Source organism: Lathamus discolor, chromosome 6, assembly GCF_037157495.1.
Source record: "Lathamus discolor isolate bLatDis1 chromosome 6, bLatDis1.hap1, whole genome shotgun sequence".
Lineage (NCBI taxonomy): Eukaryota > Metazoa > Chordata > Aves > Psittaciformes > Psittacidae > Lathamus > Lathamus discolor.
Genome location: NC_088889.1, coordinates 21,475,425 through 21,499,215, shown reverse-complemented (window position 1 = coordinate 21,499,215; position 23,791 = coordinate 21,475,425). Strand labels below are relative to the sequence as shown.

Genomic DNA, 23,791 nt, shown 5'->3' with positions numbered 1-23,791 from the left:
GGAAACATAATACCTCTCTGAACCTGCCAAGATGGAGAAAGCAGATGTTTTCTCTATCTCTTCATAGGAGTGTATCTGGGGATGATAGTGCTTATCTGGGTGAGAAGAGCCTCTCCAGTAGAGCCTGTCTGATCATAGACATCTCTGGGCTCTGCTAAAGATGACATGTTAGTCACGTCCTCTGCTGCTGGAGCCATGGCCAGCCTTTGCATCAGTCAGGCTCTCCCAGAGCCTGAGCAAGAAGATATGATGGATAATGGCTTGGCAACTTCATCCGCCAGTTCCCTCAGGACCCACAGATGCATTGTGTCAGGTCTCTGGATTTGTGCACCTTCAGGTTCTTTCCTAACCCGATCTCTGGCTGCTCAGACAATTTCTCTGTTTTCTTCCCAGGCTACCCCTCCTTGCTTCCACCCTCCAGAGGCCTCCTTTTGTGCTGGAGTTTGATCCACACAGGCCTTCTGGCATTTTTCCATTACTTCCTTTTGTTGGGATGCATCACTCCTGAGAAATAAATCTGTTCTGAAAACAGTGCCCATGTCAGGTTAAATACTGCCTTTCTCTGCTCATCCAACAAGCTCAGCAACGCAAGGAAACCCATGTCAGCCACAAGAGGCAGGATAAGAGCATGGAGGCCTGTTTCATACTGGAGATTAAGATTTTCAACTTTGATTTTTGTTAACAGCTGCTCCAGAAATTCAACAGACTTACCTTTTATTTTCAAATTAACTAAAGAAGAAATGAGGAGAAATATTTGGGTTTGGTGGGTAATGGGCGCTTGATGTCTACATGTTTAAGGGGTGTGTGGACATCAAGTGTGGATTGGAGAAGCTCAGAGCAAACTCACAGTTGATGTGAAAACTTTACAACAGGGCAATTGACATTCATATATTTTATTTTGTTTCTACTGAAGGGAGCAAAGCTAACCATTTCAGACAGCTTTCCCAGGTAGACACAGACATAACTTGCTGTATTTGTGGACTGTAAGGGCAGGAACAGAGGCAGAAAGGGCTGTAGCAAAGCACGGCCTTGAACATACTTCTTCCAGCTCGGAGTTTTGAATTGTTTCAATAGAGAACCATTCTCAAGCCTTTCAAAGAAAACTTCAGACTTTTCCTAATGAAGCCAGAATCTGTCTCCAAGCCAGGCTGTCACAACACAGTAGGAGACAAACCCATGCAAACAGAACAGGCACTTCTCTTTTGCCCACGATATATACAGTTATGAAGGAAGAGAGACTTAATGCTGCCCCTATTCCCAGAACTTCTCCAAATATGCCAAGACTGGAGAAAGTTTTATGTTATATCATGTTAAATCTGCTAGCTTGGAGTTTTGTCAGGCACCAGCTGTGCCAGTGATGAAAAGTACCTTTTCAAAGTATCAGCCTCTCCTAGTCCAGCAGTATTAAAACCTCAGAACACAGAACCTCATCAGGCAAACCTCAGAACTGCCTGTCTCTCTCCCTGTAGACTTTATGGGCTTTATATAGTTATGGATAATAACATAGAAAATGTAGGCAGACTCCCTTATTGGGAGGTATTACCCGTCAGCCCAAGAGACAGAGGCCCAGGACCTTCTCCAGCTGGTGGCAGCTCATCTCAAAGTTCCTGAGCTGTCTGCAAGTTTTCCCATATAAACACATGCTGCTGGCCTGCAGCATTGTGTAGCAGGCTTCATAAATAATCCAACACAAACCAGAGGAGAAGACTCTAAATACACTGCTAAAACTAGTGATCAGCTGAATATTATTTAACAACACCTGTTTGCATCAGGGAGTTGTCCATCAGGCTGATTAGCACTGCCCCACACACTGACATGAGGCATCCCCGAGCTGTGATGGGCTATCCTTGCTCATCCACAGACAATGTTGGTATCTGCACTGTGCCGTGTCCTGTGACAGATGTACCCTAACAGCTTCTAAGTGCCTTCAGTCCATAGAGCAGCCATCTGCTTAGTGCTCCTCATTTTACCGTGTCAGATGCAAAACTGACTGCAAATCTCAGTGGGAAAATAGTATCCCCTTATAGTCTCACAGAGAGTTTTATGCAATGCAGTCCTCTTCTACACACCTGTGGCTGTCTCTATCCTTTTGCAATAGAGGCCCAGTACAGCAGAGACAGCCTTTGCTGCTGGTAAAATTCTCCCACACAAAATGAAATATCTAGAAACCACCTAGCATCAGGAATGCGAGCCTATGTAAATCCTTTAGCTTTCAGATAACTTGTGCTCAGTCTAACAAAACTCGATTCTTAGCTAGTTTGGAAGATGCCAACTAGATTTCTAGTTTGGAATACCATTTCCAGATCCTACACTGATGGAAGGCCATAGGAGCTTTCTCAAGGATTTCAGCAGACAGAATCAGGCCCCCTGGTAGCATGAAAAGCGGCAGCAAGAACAGAAGTCCTGCAAGATGGCTACGGTGCCCCAAGGAGAGAAGAAACATCAGGATGCAGCAAAACAGGAATTCCCCAAAGTAGCAAGGAAGAAAGTATTTGTCTTGTTTTTAGAGAGGACCACTCTCACCATTCTTTCAACCATTACATGACTGTAATGGCTGGCTTCTCTCATTGTCTTAGCAGCTTGCAGAATTTTCTCCTCCCTTCCCTCATCTCCACCTCCCATACTTGTTTTGAAGACCGTGTCTGTAGCTGTTCATAGGAGTACTGTCCATCTGGAAAACTGCCTGCTAAATCCAAAGTTTCTCGTGGACCAACTGTTTTCAGCAAACCACTTCTCACAAGCTTTATGTTCCTCATCAGTTCTCTAGGCCTCTCCCCAGTGGCAACTGGCAGCCCCTAAAGCAATAAGAGATCACATAGGACTTCATTAGCAATGCACCGCACTACACAGCAGGGGCTCTTTGAATCAGCTGCTGTGACATCCTTAGTATTTATGGCCTTAAAGAAAGGCTAGAAATACAGGCAAAGGTGACACAGAACACTTTCTGCATGTGACTCAGAAAACCATGGCAATATACTCACCTACTGCGCAAAAGGCAGAAACCTAAATCTATGGCCAAATGCATTTGTATGTGTCTGTGAGCACATTAAACGTAACCCTCAAAATGGTTCTTCATGTACACACCACTGCACAGGATGTTGGAAGTTCAATTATTTCTATAACATTCAATAATTAAAAGCTAAATAAAACAGACACCTCAGATGTCTAAAATGAGTGACTAATTTCTGCATGTGGCTAAAACTGTGATTTGGGTGACCTTTGCATCGAGCCAAGAAGTCACTGTGAAACTCCTTACCTTTGTCAAAGATTTCATTGTAGTCTCTTTCTTCATGCCAGCTTCTTCAAAGAAGGCCAAAGGTGGATACAGTCATTGCAATTCACATGTATTTTAAGCAAAAGCGTATTGATTAAAATATTCACTCCAAAAGACAGCATTTAGGTTTAACATTCCCTACAGCCTAAAATTACATGTTCAATTTCTCTCTTTACCCTAAATGAGTCCCTTTTTCATTAGCCTAGTGTTTCATCCTGGAGGAGCTAGCTACATCTTCTGTATTTTGCCAGGGTTCACAAGAATAACAAACAGGACCAACCAAAAGCCAGACAACTCAGAGCTGTGAAAGACGGGCCCTGCCATCCCTGACATCATACATATCATCTACAAGAGACCGTTTGATGCCCAGATTATACCTGTGCAACACTAGAATATGGCTTTGTTATTGTTTTAAAGCAAACCATTTGTACAACTCCACATGCTCTAATGGCTCAATTGAACAAAATATATGTGATCTGGCTTTCGCTTCATCTGCTGGTAGCAGCATTTTGCCCAAAACACAGGAGGGAAAAGGTTTTCTGACATATAAACATCCTCTTGAAAGGGAGACCACTGTGAGTATCCTCAAAACAAAATTTCCAGAAATCCTATCCTAAACTCCAATTCTGCTTCCCCCTAAATATAGTGTCCTATGAATTGTCATCAGCTATATACAATGAGAAGACAGTCTTCACTATATTTACTAGAGCTTTTGCTCAAAGATCACTGAATAATTAAGAGAGAGACCAAATCAGACAGCAGGTCTTCCATAGACTGAACATTTGCTTACACACCAGAAAAGGAACTCATAAGACTATGTTTAACACCATCTGGGGATCCTTCCATACAGTATTACCACCAATAAAAAACAGAAGCCTAACTACAGATTGTTGTACTCTGTGACAGCTAAATATATCAGACCTAATTAGATAACACAGGCCAAAAAGCAAAAATCTGCAAACACAAGGGAATGCTACCACAGGGCTAGGAAAATTAAACAAACAAAAAAAAAAGAGACAACAACAAAAAAAAAACCTGCAAATTAAGTGTGGGGATGAACCCGGATTGAAATCATCAGTCTCAACACCATAACCGAAATTTAGGAAAGGTCAGCTCTAAATAAAAAGCCTAGTTTCAGATGCACAGCTGGGGTCTCTTTGTGACTCAAACCAGAGCGCAAGCTCCAAACACCCGTAAGAGCTAGAAAGAATGCACTGGGGAATTTACCTCAGCTGGTATATATCAGCTTAACTCCATTGACTTCAATTAGCATGATGCTAAATCTTCAGTGTTGACTTCAATGGGATTACAGTGATTTACATCAGCTGAGGAGCTAACATTTCACTTTTAGGCAGACTCTTCTCTAGCATCTTCATTAGTGGAAATTCTATGCAAAGAAAAGAAAACAAGTTATACTCTTCTCTTCAGCTACCTACAGTAATGGGTATGCCATAAATGCAAGAGATAGACTGGCAGCCAACTATAATTAGCTCCATTTTGCTGCAGTTCAATCTGTGGTTACAACTACCCTTTCTTTATTATAAACATCCAGCTAAGAATTGCTGGAGCCACTCCTTCCACTTCCTGCCTCTCCCCCTTACTTAACAGCTCTAAAAGCAGGTTTTCATAAAGGCACAAGGTTCTTGCCCTTTCCTGCACATGCACAGCTGGCAATTACTGCTAGCAGCCAGCCTCCCCACTTCCCAGCTCTCCCTTCCTGTCCGTTTTCCTAAATCTGTAAATGCAAGAATAACTGTCGTTTCACTGGATATTACACATGTATCCCAGGTTTGAATGCTCCAAGATACTTAAATTCAGTAACTGTGAAATGTGCAACAAGACCCTGCAGTCCTCCCACAGGTTGCATTGCCAGATGTTGGAAAACAACATGCCGGTTCCTCCCAGGTTCTAGCTGAGCTTCCTAGACATTAAAATATTAACTGAAATGCCCCAAAATGGTCTTTTGAGGAATCCAAGGAAGACATCCATAACTCCTAGGTACCCAATCTGAAGTGCCTTGTTTAGGCTGCTTTACAGTCAGCAGAGACTTCAGAGATTATTTAAGAGCTAAACGAGGGGTTTACCTCTCCCCATGGAATGTATGACCTGTCTAGGCTCAGACACTAGGTACCTTCATTAGAAACCTAAAGATGATATGAATATTCTCAAAATACCTCTATGTTCCGTTTTCCTCCTGAACGCTTTTTTATCAACTGACAACATGAATCAGAGACAGAGTTAGCTTGGTGCAGGTTTCTCCTTAAAATGTTAAGACTGCACAGCTGTTGAGCATCAGGTCTTGCTGCCCAGTACCAAAGCTGTATTTTGGGAGGAATTATGTAAATGTCTGACTTCACATTTCCTGGCCAAATTGCAGTAGTTTCAGACTGACCTAAAATTAAATAGGTTATTTAAAATATTTCAGCCTGAAACACAGGGTTATTTTTCCAATGTTGTTTTAAATTTAAGTTCTGCTACAATTTTCCACAAGATACCACTGTGAATCACAATGTTAAAAAGTTTAAATTAAAAATGAAACATTTTACCTTAAAATAAGTCTCTTCTTATTCCTTTTTAATCTGAAGGTGTAAGAGACCAAATCCAGTTATGACTGTCAAATACTTCGTTTCCTTGAAGATTCATTTTTCCATAAATAAATGGGATGTTTAACTGAAAAACATTCTGTTCCAGTTTGGCTATCAGTGAAAATTGATTGAAAGCAGCCCTGAGGAGAAAGACTTGGGGTGTTGGTTAAGGAAAACCTCAACATGACCCAGTAGTGTGCACAAGCAGTCCAGAAAGACAACCGTATGCTGTGCTGCATCAAAAGGAGCATGACCAGGATGTTGAGGGAGGTGATTGTCCCCCTCTACTCTGCCCTCATGAGACCCCACCAGGAGTACTGTATTCAGCTCTACGGCACCAAACATGGACCTGCTGGAGTAAGTCTAGAGGAGGCCACAAAGATGATCAAAGGGTTGGAGAACTTCTCTTAGGAAGACCAGCTTAGAGAGTTGGGGTTGTTGAGCCTGGAGAAGAGAAGGCTCCAGGGAGACTTGAGAGCAGCTTCCAGTACCTGAAGGGGGCCTACAGTAGATCTGGAGAGGGACTTACTTTTTACTTGGGCATGTAGTAACAAGAAATAGGAGAACAGCTTTAAACTGAAGATGGTAGATCTAGATCACATTCTGGGAAGAAATTCTTTACTGTGAGGGTGGTGAGACACTGGCAGAGCCATTGCCCAGAGAAGTTGTGGAAGCCCCATCCCTGACAATGGTCAAGGCCAGGCTGAATGGGCCTTTGAGCAACCTGAACTAGTGGAAGGTGTCCCTGCCCATGGCAGGGGGCTTGGAACTAAGGAACTAGATGATCTTTCAGGTACCTTCTAACCAAAACTTTTTTATAACTCTATCAAAAGCACACACGTATCTGTCCCAAAACACTGTCCGTAAGCTGTGGACAAACATGGCAGATTTCCTACCAACTTCTAGCCTTCTAAGGACTGCGTTGAAGTACAAAGCTTTTCCAGGCCTCAGACAGATGCCCTTCAGAAGACGGACTGGTTTAACACAGAGGATGCCAAATATCCTATTCCATGACCACTTTATAACCTTTTTATATTCTTGACTGATCTAAGTACAGAACAGAAAATCACAGGTAAGCTGAAGAACAAAAATACCTATTTTACTGGTACTGGCTGCGACTCAGCTACAGGAAAGATGTTAGAATTTCTCTTTGCACACACACTTTACAAGCTAGGATGCCTCAGATTCTCCTGTTTCCTTGTTTCCTCTTCTATCTTCCTACCCTCAAGGGCCTAATACCCAGCCACTCTTTCTTGGCAAATAACAAGAATCATTTTCTCCATGGATACGAAGCTCTCCTTTTGGGTAATAAACAATATTGTCAACATAATGAAATGTCAAGGATGGATTAAAACTGACTGTGGAAGGAAATGAAAGTGCACACACTGTTTAAAAGTTTTGAAAAACATACCTCTACAGGAAAAGAGTCACATTTCTTTGGATGAAGTTTATTCCTTGAATATTGCACAGCAGTTGTCATCTCACAAAAGTGCAGTTAAGATTCTCACTCCCCAGTCTTCGGTCATCATCTCCTATAGAGTTATTAAGCCCAAAAAAATGCTCTTTCATGTCAAGAATAACTTTTGTGCAAAACACTTCCTAAGTAGTTTGTGGATGGATGAACTTGCTATTCTTAGGAAAATGTCACTGAAATCTCAAACACAGTGCCCACTTTTGTTTTTAATGTTTCATTGTTACTATATATTTATGGATTTCCTCTGTAATCTTTACCAGTGTTCATGACTTTTCCCTCTCCACTCCTCCCACAGACCTCACAGATTTTTCCCCTGGTGTTCATGCCACTTCCCAGTCATGATTTACAGAACACATTCCCACCCTGCCATGCTTCTAAGGTTTGAACCAAAGGGAAACAAAATTCAATTTTAACTATACAACCGAATTCAGCTCTTCTGATGGTGTTTAGTTTAAGTCAAAAAAAGACTCTTTGGCCTTTTTGCTAAAGACGACCAGCTGCAAATGACATCAAGTACTAACATTCAGCAGCTGCCTCAAGAAAAAAGCATATGGAATTATCAATAAAATTGTCAGAGAGAGGGGAGAGGAGGTATGGATGATCATTGCCAGATAGCTCTCAATTTGCTAAAAATCACAGGAGAGGATGGGGAAAGTTCTGAGTAGCTGCTCTGAAGTGAGATAGTGACCTACAGGAGCAGCTTAAAAATCATGCAAATTTTATTAAGTGACACTCTTCTAGTTCCTCTTACTTGTCCTTCGAGCAGCTGAATACTAATCACATTTCCAGGTTTTCAGAGAGAGAAATCAGACTCTCAGCACATCACATGACCCCAGGAAGTTGAAATTCAAGAGAAAATGAGGGTACTGACTCACAGAAAGTGCAGCCTCACACAGCTCTGAAAGAGCTGCACTATAATAGCAATGAAGCAAAGCGAATTGTTATACTCTCCATATTTTCTAAACTGAAAGTAGTGGAGGAAGCCCCAGAGTATAAATTCTCCCCTTTAAAATGCCCAGATTATACTGATTTATTCTTTAACGTCTTCTCTTTTTCTCTTCTATCTCCCGTCTTTTGACTCACCCTTTCTTAAGTTCCTTCATCTTTCTCAGTGGTCTCTCTCCAAATTCTAAGGTGATGCTTTTCCTGCACCCACCCTTTTTGCTCCTGCTGCCATTGCCAGACCTTTCCAGTGGCTACACCCATACCCTCCCTGCCCCTATAATAAACCTTAGTTACCTACTGTGTTTACTTGTACAGAGAAATAAAGGGTCCCCATCATTAGGTAGATTTTTTTCAAATATCAGCTTAATTTTTGCCACTCTATGAACAGTTTTGCCTTCACTTGGTAGGCCTGTAATGGCACAAGAAATTAAGACAAAATCTGTTTTTAAGGTTACATATTAAATACCTAGGAGCTGGAGAACAGTTATCTAATAAGTTGCATTAAAGTAGAAACAACAGTAAGATTTTGTAAACATATCAGATACCTCTTCCTGCCAAGTCAAATGTTTTTAAAATCTTGATCATAATGATTTTTTTAAAAAAAGCATTCATTCAAAAGTTATTTTCCCTTTCTTTAATCTTTGCCTCTGTGTTTCCTATTCAGCATTTCTAAAGGCCATTTTTCTAGTACCGCATTCACCTCAAGTGACATTAAGCTGATGTAATAGAACCATTTTAATCAGTAACAATCAATTTTATTACTATGAAAACCTTAGGGACAGAACATTAAATACATACTATGTAATTAGTTTTGATAAAACAAGCCTTCATCTTAGCAAATCAAATATAATGAAAAGGAAATTTAACAGCTATAAAAATCTATGGCATAAAGTAGGTGTGAATATGCATGCTGTACATGCAACGGTATATAATCATGTTTTATTTCATCTACACACATAATCCATGTGAGAGAAAAGATGAGTTCTGAAAAGCCTTTGGAAATGTAGGAATGCCCCAAATATTCTTTTATGGAGAAAGATCTACTTTATGTGGTTATTTTATAAGCTATATTAGTAGCTGAATCTTAGAAGAGAATTCAGCTTGTGAGGAGACAGCAAAATCACGTAAGGAATGCACTTATTGCTGCAATGAAACCAAGATGAAAAGCAGTATTGAAGAAAACAAAGTTAATATCCACCACCTATCTAGTAATAAAAATAAAGTTTATATCTCTCTATTTATTCACGGTGTCAGTATTCTGTTTATTCACAATCTGACATGATTCTGCATCCTCTGTGTTACTGAAGCTGGAAATGTTGGCAACCAACCATTAATACTGTGTCAGAAGAGTGGCTGGGCACATAACAATATTTCTCCAACTGAGAATTCCAACTGAGGCCATTTGCAGCACGCAGGCACTTCATTCTGTTTCTTGAAAGGACCATGGCATGGTATTACAGATCATGGTATTATTACTTGAGCAGGAAAACTTAACAGGACTGAGGGGATTTGGTGATGACTTTTTTTTTCATTAGCCAAGGGTTGTTTTGTTTGAAATAATTTGGAAAATACAAATAATGTTTCCACATTTAGTAATCATCCACTGGGGGCATATCAGCATGGAGTTTTACCACACAGGGTGTAACAACAAGCTATAAAAACACTCTGTGAGACACCATCTTCTCAGCCAGCAACCAACAGCCTGCTGCTCCAGCCTTCTCTCACTGATTTCTTGGCCAAGTGACCTTCTGTTCATGTGGTAATTCTCAGTTCAATTTTCAGATAGCCATTAAGACTACTTTGTCCTATTCCACTACAGGGGAACTGAAGAGCTGCACCAAAACCCAGAACAATTGACAATATTTTTCTCTTAACAGAAAATTGGCTTTTCTGTTAGCTTAAAATCTCTTCAAGAAAAGTAGATTACTTCAGAAAATCTGCCGATTTTTAATCAGTTTCCCCAAAGCAGATTTTAAGTCAACATTTTCGCGGGGTTCTCAAAAATAAAAGTTCGAAAACAAAAGTCCTCGCTATCTCCCAGGAAAAAAATCTTTAAAATTAAAATATCTATTAAAATTAAAAGTATTTATTACTTTCCTCAAATTTTGCAACAAGAAAACAAAGCATTTCCCAGCTAGTTCTACTGAAGCATTTTCAGGCTGTCACAAGGTCTTGGTTGGTCTCACTCTGCACCACTTAAATCAGAAGCCACATCATAGCCAAGAGGTTGTAATTACATCTGATGGAGCCCTTCACATTTTATCGAATATATCTTTGCATCAATGACCCATTGCAGAAACCAAGGAACCTTATGCTATGAAAACCCTGTGGCGCCAGAACAGAGGAAATCCACCCAAGTTTGGGGGGCTGTAGCCAGTGTGCACTTCAGATTTAGGAATAAGTCATGAGATCAGTTGTGTCAGGGTCAAGGAGATGGGGTTTCTGGAAGTCCCAGCTCTGGGGCATGGCATCAAGCACATCACTCAAGGACAGAACAGCCTTGATCTCCAACACATGGCTGTGGGATGGGACTTGGGGCCTTTGGTGTTAGAGGTTTCAAATGGTCCCACGGGCTGCTGGCCCAGCCCTGGGCTATATCCCTCCTGCAGATTGCCCCAAAGCTGATGGTCCTGGGACACCGGAGCCCACAGCTGCAGGTCAGAACAACAGCCCAAGAGGACTAAGGGAGAGCTGTAACTGTGAAAGCCAAAGCAGTGCTGGCTCCTGCCCAGCCACAAATCTGAGACACAAGCAGCTGCTACCAGCAGCAGATATGACAAGTACATCAATTTCTCTGAGAAGCTGAAGCATCTGGAGAGCATATTTCATTGCAGAAGCACTGTGTATTGGTGTGTCTGAAACAGATTTCTCTTAGGTTTTCTGGTTCACATGAAGTAAAGAGGAAGGTTTGTTTTAGACTGAGAGAACTAAAAAAAACCAGTCCCCCCAAAAAAAGAACCTAGGAAAAAAAAACTAAAAAAACCCAACAGCTTTCTGCCACCTGGAAGCCATGGCGTTTAGCCATCTCTATTTGCTATAATCTGTGCCTGACGCAGAAAAAGAATTGGGCCTAGAATCCGCAGGATCAGCCTGACCCATCCTTTCACTGTATTATATTATCCTTTTAGCTGGGGTTGCTCAGAGCTAGGTCAGCTCCATCAAGTGAGATGTATAGGCACATACTCAGCCTTACATTTCTCTGCACTAATGGTGATTCATGCACAGGGACAGAATTTTCCCAAGTCACTGCAAGCCTCACAAGCAAAAGATAAGCGTTTGAAAGAAACATTTAACACTCAAAACTGAATCCTCAGTTCAAGGTGACCTTGCAGGTTTTGTTAATGCTTTGATCACCTCCATATCTATGAAGTGACATGATTCGATTACCATGTGTTACATCCTCACATTTACTCGTACCTCAGAGGGCCTAATTTGTGCCTCTGATGTGTTTCTGAAGTAATTTCTATGGGAAGATACTTTTTAAATTCTTTTAAACTTATAAATTGTATTATTAATTCAGCATACTACTTTTGCTCCATTGTTCTTTGGGTTGGTGGTTTTATTTTCTTGCTGTTAGAATACGTGAGAGGAAATATAAGCTGATGAGCCATTAGGAATGCATCACCGTTATATATCGCTAGAAGAAATATTTTGTTCCTAATCTGGACTACGTAAAGACAGGTGCTCTAATTCCTTCAGTTTGGTACTTCAGGATGAAAATCCTGGTTCTGTCAAACTCAGTAGCAAAATTCCTACTGATTTAAATCCTAAAGAGTGAAAAAAAGGCATCTCTGCTCAGCACATTGGTTCCTCCTGTTATCTGTGCAACACATGGAGTTTGTTGATATCTTAATATGAATAATTATTCATTGACATGTTTTATGTGTGTCTGCATATGCACTGCAGCTGGATGAACAAGTCATCATTCCAAGATTTTAACCCTTTTCACAAATTACCAGCCAAGGCAGTGATTTTCATCACTTTCATTCTATTTTTCTTCAATATGCAATGGATCAGTTTAGAAATGCAAGCTGTATTTTGCAACTAACTAACTTCCTCACAAATAGCCTATACATGTCTGCCTTGATCCAAGGTAGAGCTTAAACCCATCCCCAGAAGGGGCTATGCAAGGTTTAAAACATTTCCTTGCATAGTGCTGGCTGGACACAATAGCTCACTCATCCCAGCTTCACAGTTCCCTTACGGGGTCCAAGGGTGGGAAGACTGTACAGCAAAGAGAGGCAACTTGTCTCTGTCAGTGGCCTGATACATAGGGAAGATATATATGGCAGACATATACGGAAAAATTAAAAACCAGGGCATTGCACCACTTTAAGAACACTCTTCCAATCACTAGCAGCTTGAGTTTCAGAATTTCACACGCAGAGATATGTCACTGGTGTTTGATAACCCCGTGTATATTTCTTTTCCATGACTTTCCAGTCTTCTCCATAAACACATATGAACTTTCAGTAACTAGATCATCCTGTAACAAGAAGTTCTTTAGCTTCATGTTAGATGAAAAGACGCTGACTTTCCTTATACCCACCACTCAAAGGGGAAGAGAACAGATAGAACCTAAAAACTTTTTAGGAAATATTTCAGTCTCTTCAATGGAAAAGGGTATTTTTTTCCTGCCAAAGCAGTTAAAATAATACACTGTCAAAGGTGAGAGACAGTGCATGTTCCCAATTTTGTCACTAACCATGGGTAGATCTGTGGTTATGAACTCTCCACATTACAAGTAAGTTTCAGAAAGACCATAGTACCATTTGTTGTACAAACACTCTCATAGATAATTATTTACTATATATTTGCCACCATTTCTGCTTTCTGCAGAAATTATGGAGAGATAAAACCTCATTTGCTCAGCTATTCGCATATAAACCCATAAGCCGGGCAGCAATTACATACACTAGAAAATCAATCACTGAAACTTCAGTTGGTTTAGCTCATTTGGAAGGACATATATAAATATATTTGTAGTGTATTTGCCTAATTCTAATATACATTCACATGCTTGTAAACATTTTCATGTCAAGATAGAGTAATTAGATCTATGAAATATAAACAGCTAGTGTTTTATGCTGTTCACCCTCCCTTCCTCCCCAGCACTCCTACATTAGTAACTAGAATTAAATACTCTGCAACATGAGGAAATTGGGGGTAGGGAGGGCTTTAAAAATGACCTGCTGATTTCTGTGTGTAAGGGATGATATCTATCAAACCCTCTGAGGGAAAACTTACTAAGTGGCTCACTGGTCCAAGGTGACCTGACAGTCTACTCTTTAATCACCAGTACGTGATGAGACATGTCACAGCACAGCTGTGGTGGCACAGTAATACACATCTGGCTCCAGCCAGAACCACCCTAAAATAGCAGTTTTCACAATACATGTTGCCTCCCTCTGGAAACAGGAGTCAAAGGACCGATGTTTGCGGTTTCATCCTGGGTAAAAGCTTGAGTTGCAAAGGGAAAAGCTAATACCTACACAGCGACCTAATTATGTGGGCTTTGGCCGAGACTAAGAAATATGATGAGTCAAACACCTTTTATAACTTCAGTGTTTGGGCTTTCAAATTCTAGAATCATAGAATAGTTAGGGTTTGTTTTTAAAAGGTCTTCAAATTAAGTTCGGATCAATTCCCTTCTCCTGAGCGGAATCCAGTGTCATTCATTTTCCCATAAAACAAGGACACACTGCAGGATTGAAGGGAACTGCTGCAAGCATGTCCAAAACCCATGTGCATGTGTGTATGAGAGAGAGAGTGCCTGTGTGTATATTTGTAGATAAAGGAATTATTGTTGTAAAACAATTCTTGGTTTTTAAATGAAATCTGGTTTGTGACTCCCTCTACCAGGAATCAATATGCAAATGCTAATACAGATGCTACCTAAGGTGCAAGCAAGATCAAAGCAGTGCTTGCAAAGCTCAACTCCAAATCTTGGCAAAGGTGTTGGTGGCGGAGAGGGATTAAAAATAAGTAGGGCATAATAACTCCAGCATGAAACTCCACTCCTTACGGGTAATGCACCAACCCACAGAGAGGATTGCTGAAACAGTGAAACCAGCTAGACTGGTAGGCCTGATAGAGAAATGGAGTCCACCACACTGGAGCTTCTAACAGGGTCATATAGCACAATGATCTGCATGGCAGAGCAGGGAAAGTAAGAGGATAGCAGAAGATCAGATGCCAGGGACTTTACACCTGGCCTGCTGCCAGCAGATGGGTTACAGGCAGAAAAGGACACAGTAAAGGAGAAGAGGGAAGGCATTATCCAACAGGAAAATGTGTTACCTGGGATCTTTCAGTTATCTGGAAGTTGTCATTCAAGCTACTTCAGTACCTGCAGAATGCAAAAAAACCCCTATGTGCTACCAGTGTTTTAGTGTTATGGTCTGTTTAGTTAAGGTTTCTTTGCTTGATATCAGTAAACATTGCTGGTCTGAATCACCAGTGCTTTAACATCTGATAACTATACACAAACTGTATCAAAGAGCAATACACCATCCACTTTCTTAAGAAAGTTTGCATTCCAACAAATGCCAGACTCTTCGTCAAAACATGGAGACTAAAGATGCTCCCCTTAGTAAAAGTACCCTTTATAGGTTTTCTTCTGGTACAGCCTCAGAGGTATGAGAACAAGGCAGGTTTGCAGGAAGAGATGTCTTCAAAAAATAAAATCAAATAAATAAATGTTACACACAGAGAGATGCAGCTGGAGAAGGCCCTGCAGCTCTTCTTCAGGTCCGAGACACGAGCAACAACTTCAGGCTAAAGAGATTCTGAGAACAAATGTCCTGATATTTGTTTAATTGCAGGAATTGCCTTGTTACCCACTCTCTGATAAATGCATGTCAGTACTCAAAGCTGCCTGAACGACAAGTTAGATTAAAAGGCCTAAGGTGAGAGAAATTTAGAAAATACAAATGTCATATTAGGCAATTTCCCTTTCATGTGGGAGGTCCGTTACACCAAAGTTCTCCCTGCAGCTCTTATACAGTTAGTTTGAATCAGGCCCACTGCCTTTTAAACATGGTGTCAGGAAACAAATGCACACTGCACATTTTACATTTGTTTTCTCATTGTTCATATAATAATGAGCAGACCCTGTCACAGGACCCAGAAGATTACATTTCCCATCTGTTACAGACAACACAGAGCAATGGTTTTACATTACCACGTAGGGTTCAGGACCTGTATTCAGAAAAGTATATTAGGAATGCACATTGACAGGCAATTCCAATTAGGCAGCAGATGAAAGCAAAAGGAAGGCTGGAAAAGAGACTGTTAAAAAGTTTGGCTCTGTATCTTAATTTCCTGGAAAACTGGAATGCTTTAGGCTGGTTATTCTCCAGGTGAAAATGCAGAGCTCTTTGCATAAGGACAGCATCAAGGGTGAGATTAAACATGTGGTCTTGCACTGTCTTTTGTCCAGCACAAACGAAAATCAGCCTCTTGTGCAATTTTGCATGGAAAAATCAATGAAATTTATCGACAAGCTTAATTCACCTAAATAGGAAGGTCAGGGACTCTGCTCAGAGAAGGCTGAGTTTAGATGACACCTGGTAAACAGGAAGGGCAGGGACCAGAGCAACAAGCCCAAAATGGGTATTCTGGAAATCAGTGAGCAAAATAGCAACAGGATGGGTCTGTCACCACTTTGTAGACTACCTTATCTAACACTGGTCCCAGGAGGACAGGTGACCTGGAAAGCATGAACTCTACCACACTGCTATGATATTCATCTCCTCCTTTAGTGTCTGGTCCACCATGACACAGTTGACCCTTTGTCTTGATCTTGAAAGGAAACTGGCTCAGGAAGGGCCTCTGACATTAGCTCTTAAATTCAGCTTTAATCACAAGCACTGGCTAAAGATCAAAATTTCCCTTCCTATTCCCTTTTTTGTGCATCTCCTCCTTTTCACTTTTAATGTATTTTCTACCATTTATTTAATGTTCTCTTTGGCAAATAAAACAGAAAGCATCTAGTTTAGGTGGCCAGTACTAGTCATTCTCCAAAGCTACTGTGAGTTTGTGAGATGCATAAAGGCAACATCTCCAAAGTTTAGTAATGGTAAAATTAGCAATTGCCCTAATGCTGGCTGAAGCACCAGCTTGAGAGAAGGTTTCATAAGGTCCTGACCTCAAGACCTCTGGTGTGATGCCCGGCCTGGATCTGATTCATGTATGCCCAAAAGCAAAATGGACAGTGAACAGGTACAGGCTTTACTACAAATGTCAGGCAGGCCTACAAGTGAGGGGCAGTAGCAGTCGGTAAAATGAATGAAAGCAGCAGTCTCCTCACAGGTTACTTTTTTCCATCTCTCCTTTTGGCACAGTAGTCTGGAAGGAATCAGAGCATAAGCAGTCCTAGACCTTCTCAGCTAACCTCCTCCTCCAAAACACCAGTGTTACCTTCTTTATCGCCTTCAAAAGGGCCAGCAAACAAGAAGGTGGGTCTTCTGACATAATTCTCTGCAATCACAAGGAATGTGAACCACAGGTACTGTTAGAATATCGTATTTTGGTATCCTCTGTATTTTACATTGCAAGTATATTTCATTTTATCTTCTTCTATGGTTTTAAGAAAGAGACTGAAGGCAACTGTTTGAGCCAAACCTAGCAAAGTGAAGTCTTTGCACTCAAAGCCTGTACCTAATGTAAGTGTTCAATATTGCACAAGTGGCAGAATTCGCATTGACACCTCTGAGACTCTGTGTTCTTTCTATACTTTCAAATTAAGCACACCACACTCAGGTGCACCCTTCAGTGAACCATGGCTGAGGTTGAAACCACCCGTTTGCCCACTACTAAGCAGCTGGTACTGACAACACTTTGTGTCCAAACTCTAGCAGCAACAGCTCTAGGAGTTTCTCTCTGAAAGAGCACTGCTCCTCAGAGCACACAAAAACCCCAGGGCAATGAAAGCTTTGCCTCCAGGGCAGTGCAGGACTGAGCAGCCCCAGATCCTGATCTCCCTCTTCACTCCTCTGCAAGCACAAGCCTTAAAACTTGCACAATAAGGTCACGCACGCACTGCATGGTCAGCCATGGCTCGGAGCACACCAACAGAGCAGGGTGCAAGTAGGACATCCTGCAGCATGGAAATTGTAAGAGAGCACCATAGCTTCTCTTTGTCAGTCTGGAGCACACATCAACCTCCCAGCCCATTTTACGGACTGAGGAGAGCACAAGGGGCTCAGAGGTTTCCTTGCACCCTTGCAACAGGGATAATGACAGGAGCAATGCAGTAGTGTTAGCATTTACCTGCCCTGCCATCATGTGATGCAGTCTAAGCACAAAAAATTGAAGAGGTCACAGCCTTTAGAGAATCCTTCCTAAAGCTTCACATGGCAAGCAACCAACAGAGCTTCTGAAGAAAGTTACATGGTCAGAGAAGCTTCAGCAAAGAAACCAAGGGAAGCAGCTGCTATTCCAGACATGAATGCTACAGGTGAACAAGCTTTGTGCTTCAATCCCCTTGATCCAGTCAGAGAAAGGCTCTTCCAAGTGAGGCTTGCAGATCCTGTGGGTATAAAGCTTTAAACCGCTACTCAATCATGCACTCCATCTGCATGCAAACCTGTTTCAGGCTTCAAAGGAAGTGCTACACATGGCCTGACTACAAATCAAGCTTTGTACACAAAAGCTGAGTTAAAAATCAACCAGCCCGGAAAGGAGAGAAAGGGGGTCACCTGGCCAACCTGTGAGCATAGGAGCAAAACGCTCACAAGTAAACTTATTACACATAATGTGGTCACATATGTTCACTAACTGGAGCTGCCTCCTGCCTTCCTAGTAAAGGATAACAGATGTCTTTGAAATCAAATCACCTAAATGCCCTCTTTTTGGGGCATCACCTTTTGCCCTTGCTGCCAGATTTGAAAGTCCAGTTTACCAGGATAATATCCCCTGTGTGCATGGAGGCTTTCAAAGTTGAAGCATCCATCTCTTAGCAACCAGAGAGGCTTGAAGGATCTTTTCTTTTTCCTTTCCCCTTACACCCACTGAGACATGTCAATTACTTACATCTCACCAGATATAAGATTAGACACCTCCTCCACTCCCCCCACCCCAACCACACTATGCAAAGACAACAACTCCATAGCTGTAGTAAGGGGTAACAAAACACTGTTACCTGGCAAAGGAGGAACAGCCCGAGCAGGCTGCTGTATCCTTCTGTCAAGTGGGACTGACTCCAGAGCAAGAGATTCATACAGATGCTTGGTCTTGTAAAAGTGATTATGCCAGGAGGGAAGGGAGAATCCATGTGCTGAGATCTGAGGCTCTTACTCTTTCTAACTGTGGTGGATGTGGTCAGGAAAGTTAGACACAGGGGTCCTGGTTTATTGTAGACGTCCCTCAGGAGGCATAACTCAAAGCAGGGAGGGAGAACGCTCCAGTGAGGAACTGGGGAACAATGGGTAAGATCATGGGAGCAGAGACCTCTGTACAGTGAGCATTAGAGAGCAGTGACCAATGGCTGCTTCCCAAGGCAGGAACAGCCTAGGAGGCAAGAGTGACCGCAGCCCAGGAAAGAACCTCACCAACAGGCACAGTACCATAGAAGCTGAACATGGTGGGCAGAAATGGGTGCTGGTAGAAGTGTCCATCTGCCAATAGTCCAAGACCAGGCAGGTGGTGCATCAGATCCAGGGGCCAACCAGGAGGTTTCATCAGGAACAAATGGAGATAGAGGCATAGGCAGGGCTAGAAACAAAGCTACAAAATGTGTTCAAAGTCCATTTAGAAGTTGAACCCAGGACAGAAGTCAAGGCCAAATATGGGCTTAGAGACAATCTACAGTGTACAGTCAGGATGTCAAACCATGAAACCACATACCTACAACACAGCATCAAAGCCCACCCAGGAGGCAGCTTCACCTACAGCATAGCTGATGCTAAAACCCAAGTTTAAATGGAGTCCCTGGGAGGGTTGTGGATCCCAAGTGATGCTGGTCAGATCCATTAAGGCTTATTGATCCCTCCATGGCCCTGACAATGAGTTTGGAAGCAGTGGAATGGGAAACACTTGACATATCTTCCTCACACCTATGGCTCTGCTAGATAACACCCTGCAGCATTGTCTAGGCCATATTGCCCCTCTTCTACTCCATTGCTGGCACCTTGGGGCACCAGGAGGGCATGCACCTCACACAAACCACTGATACTGGTGGGACAGAGCATCTTCCACACAAAGAGTGGAATACCCAATGGAGCCCAAAAAGTGACCCCAGTTTGGCCAAACAACAAGCATTCTTACCATTGCCTTCCCATTGCAACACGGAAAGGTCCTTCACTGCTACTAATGGAGCTCCTCAGCCATCTCCCTATTCTTTTAAAGTTAAAAATTGGTGTAAACTCCTAGACTAGCATAAGCTATATCTGACACAATAAAAGCAGTTAAATTTGTCAGCATAATTTCAAGAGCATTGCAGAGATCTTCAGTGTAAATAGCAAGAACCTCCAGTGTAAATAAGGGGAAGGTGGAATTTGAGGTGGCTGAGCCAAGCCTGGGATGAGGGAAGATTCAATACTCAATAACACAAAATGGAGACATTTTCTCCTCTACCAATTGTGCTTTTTAAAAATCTCAGAATGGAGGGATCAAGGGGGTCGCATTTCTGGCTGGATTCCCAGCTGTGATTCAAGTGCAGCACTGTCCGCTACACAGATTTTTAACAGAGCAAAATACTCTTGAAATAATTTGGACTGTAATTAGAAACCCTGCCTGCAACTTTAATTGAAAAAAAAAAAATCATCTCTAATAAACAGAATCTATTAAATCCTTACTGCTGTGCCAAGGTGTTTATTATGCTGTATTTACAAGCTTCATACTTAACTTTTGGAATGTTTAACAGGAAGGAAAATACATGATAGAAAAATAAATCTGTATCTACCTGTGCCCTTCTTTACACATACACAAGCACTGGTTCAAAGTCACCTCAGCCTTGAGGAGCAGGTAATGGCATCAGCTGTCTCAGAAAGCTCTTCTCACATCTCCAATCATCCTCTTATGGCTGGGAAGTGGCATATGTGATGGTCACCCCACACTCAAAAAATAGGTCATTCTCTTCCGGAGTAGTGCAACGAGCAAACAGTACCCCAGATGTCCCTGCAGGCCCTGCCCTCTGACTGAATGGGAGCTGAGGCTGAAGAATCTGAAGAAAAGTTCTTGAGCTTTATCCCTTGCTCCAAAGCCTCATCTGAGCCCTGCAGCTGCACACGTGGGAAAGACAAGTTCATGGACCTAAAAAAAGGCATGATGAAAACTTGCCCATGCCTTAAGAATTGCTGAGAACTATAATAGCTTACATTTTAGACTTATAAAACAGAACAGAACATGAGATACAGCGAGAGCACACAATGTAGGTCTAGCCTACTGCAATCTGTGCAAAAATCAGACACAAATCTATCCTTTCAGTCACTGTGTGTGTCCCATCCGAAATATAAAGGCAAAATACCAGTCACCACCTAACCTTTTAAAAAATACTTTCATTCCTCTTTAAAATTATGCTACTGCAGTTTGTTATTGTTTATACCAGCTGCTGGCAAGTTATTGGTTTTGGACTTGTAATTATTTGCAAACTCAGAGAATAGCAGCAGTGAAAAGGATGGTACTGTTTTGAGGTCATTTTTATTATTTCCTCAAAGGAACATAGCCCACCAAGGCTATTTAGTTTGCATAAACCTTGTAATCTTCTCTAACAAATACTTACAGAAATATTTCCCAGTGTCTGTTGAACATGGTGATAGCAAATACATGTAGGCACAGCATGTAATTTAGAGAATATTTTTGTTTTATTTATAACATGGAAGTGAACAGGACGGTCTGTTTGCAGTTGCCATGGAAATTGCTGGCATTAGCTCACTTCTTACCATAGAGGAAGCAAAGAGCCTTTCACTTTCTGCTATTTAACCTCTTTTAATATTAAAATCCTATATACTGCAATAGTACAAATCTCTCCTCTTTGGAAGGTCAAGGACATTCCAGAACTATCATTGCTAAAAAGAAATTAGCTATTTTGAGTACTGTGCATATGCTTCGCGAACATGATATTTCTTCGAACAGATTGAGCTCATCTTGTGCTTTGAAGTATTTCTTTTTTTGCCTTTTTAATACTTAGGAGAAGTCTTTATGTTGTAAAAGCAACAAAAACTGGCAAAACATGGCCTAAGTAAGCAAATGCAAAGCACCTCCACATAATTTTTACTAACTTCTCCCTACCACATTGTTGCTCTCTGATGTAATCCCAAGGGATGGAGAGTCTCACCAATGACTAAGATCTGTATTGCACTGACCACCCTCTCCGTTCTTAAAGTTCAAACAACAAAAGTAACACAAAATCCCTCCTCCCTGGCAGAATTATGACCTTGATGAGGGAGAAGGGACTACATGAAGTCCTGTGGTCTTTCACTTTTACCTTTGCAACCAATGGCAAGTAAAAGGTTCCCAGTTAATATAAAGCTACATAACAACATAAAACCCCTCTTGGATATGACAGCAAAATTCTATTTCAGTGAAGAGTCATTCTACCTGCACCTGTGCAATCGTGAAGTCACAATACTGAATCTAACAGCCTCTAGCTCAGGGCTGTCAAGGCTGGATGTCCTCTGGAGCCAGTGAGGCACAGGAGAGAAGCATCCACCTTGTCTCAATCACTGGTATTTTAGAGTTATCAAAGATTAAAAAGCCTGGAGAATCCACTTTTGCCTTTACGTCTGAAAAGTTTCTGGTAACGGAAAATCCACCAACCCCTTCATAGAGTGGAAGAGGGGTTTATCCCTCTGTTCTGGGGAGAAACACTCATTTAGCTTATCTGGAGCAGGAAGGAAACAGGCCAGCCTAGGGAAGGTAAGGAGGATAATTTTTATTTTTCTTTTGAAAGCACGCAGTTCCTTCTCTACTACAACATGCCCCAAACATCAAGGATGTAAAAATTTATAGTTCTAAAGAAAACAGGAATCAAGCAAGAGCATGAACAGTTTCCTTACCAAAACACAGTCTCCTTCTCCCAACCAGCTGCAGATGCTGAAAACATTTTCAAATACAGAAAAAAGGGAACATCTAAATGCTAAGAAATGAAGAAGTCCTTCACCCATCTTGGTTTTTATTAGATTGTGCACAATATCACATTTCAACCGTCCCCTGCACCTCTTTCTCCTGTAAAGGCCCCCTGCTACTCATTTTTCAATTGGCACAGTAGTTTCCTGCAGCCTCACAGTGTTTGTAGTAACACTCCTTAGTATATGGCATATGATGATTCCTGATCTACGCACGTCTGCTCAAGCAGGCTGTGTGCAAGCTTAGCTCTGTAGCTGCATTTAGCCATGGAGCACCTCCTGCTTCCATCCCTGATGGCAGCAGTCTCCTGCATCCAATTTTGTGAAACACAGGAGTTATCAGTCAGCAGAGCAGGGCAGCCAGCACCTTACAGACATAGCTGATATCAGTTCAGGATTTTACTGTTAGGTGAAGAAATTAAAAAGATATAGGAAAAAATGGGCTGGATTTGTGCCATACTGTTTAGAGGTGAGCTGCAAATAATCTATCAATAACGCAGGTAGTATGAGGTTAGGTGCCAAGTGCCCCTCCTATCATCATTAGGGGCAGTCTGCACCTACTCACATTTTCATCTCACTTCTCAAAGCTCACACATGTGTATGAGTATGGATAAGAAGTACAGTTCATCTCTAACAGGGAACTCTTCAAGTCGAGTTATTATTGCTTGACTGGCAAATAACACAGCATTTTGGACAGGGGTGAAATGTGGAGCTCATCTCTATTACAGAAGCCTGGGAGCAGCATTCAGCACCAGCTGGAAATTGTGCAGGGTCTTATCAGGCCAGGCTCTCAGGAGGGAGTCCCAATAATCTAATCTTGATGTGAGAAATGCACGGGTAACCAATTCAAGGTCAGGACAGCTACAGACCATAGATATTTGTTAAAAGATAAGAAAGCCTCTGAAATAACTTTCAGGATCTTGATTTGCTGAGGTAGGCAAATTTTGGAAAAAAAAAAAAATCTGCTTTCCAGTGAGGAAAAGTGCAGGTAGCAAGATGGACAAAGAGTGTTTCACCTCAGACAGAGCTGCCTTTCAGCACTGTTTCGGTAGGCGATCCATCTGCATCATTTGTAAGGAACAGTAATAGGCTGCCAATATTTTAATAAGAAGCTGTCACAGAATTCCCTCTCATCTGTGATAAATCTGCAGGCTCCAGGGAAGGGCTGTTTGTGGAAGGAACGGGCAAGAACTTAGAAATCTATTCATTTTTCTTCCCTTCCCACTGAAACATGTGCCTCAGCAAACCAGACCAGTGCAGGAGAAACTGATAGGATGAAGTACAACACTCGACTCACTCTGTGTGCTGGAAAGCCAGGAGCTTCCTCCAAAAGCTAATCAGAGTCATTAGCACACACAGTGCCTGTGCTAATGAGTCCTCTCTCTCAGCAGGGCTCACCCCATTCCAGGGTATTTGAACAGGAGGGAGCTCATGCCTGTCTGGC

The 23,791-nt window shown here is 41.8% G+C and overlaps 1 long non-coding RNA gene across 1 annotated transcript; it reads right to left on the bottom strand.

The window, feature by feature from the left end:
- Positions 1-877: 877 nt before the first annotated feature.
- On the bottom strand, positions 878-4,463 carry LOC136017140 (uncharacterized). The gene is made up of 2 exons (XR_010613839.1): positions 3,257-4,463; positions 878-2,795 (listed from the first exon to the last, which is right to left on the bottom strand). It is a non-coding gene; the product is annotated as an uncharacterized LOC136017140 (long non-coding RNA).
- Positions 4,464-23,791: the final 19,328 nt, after the last annotated feature.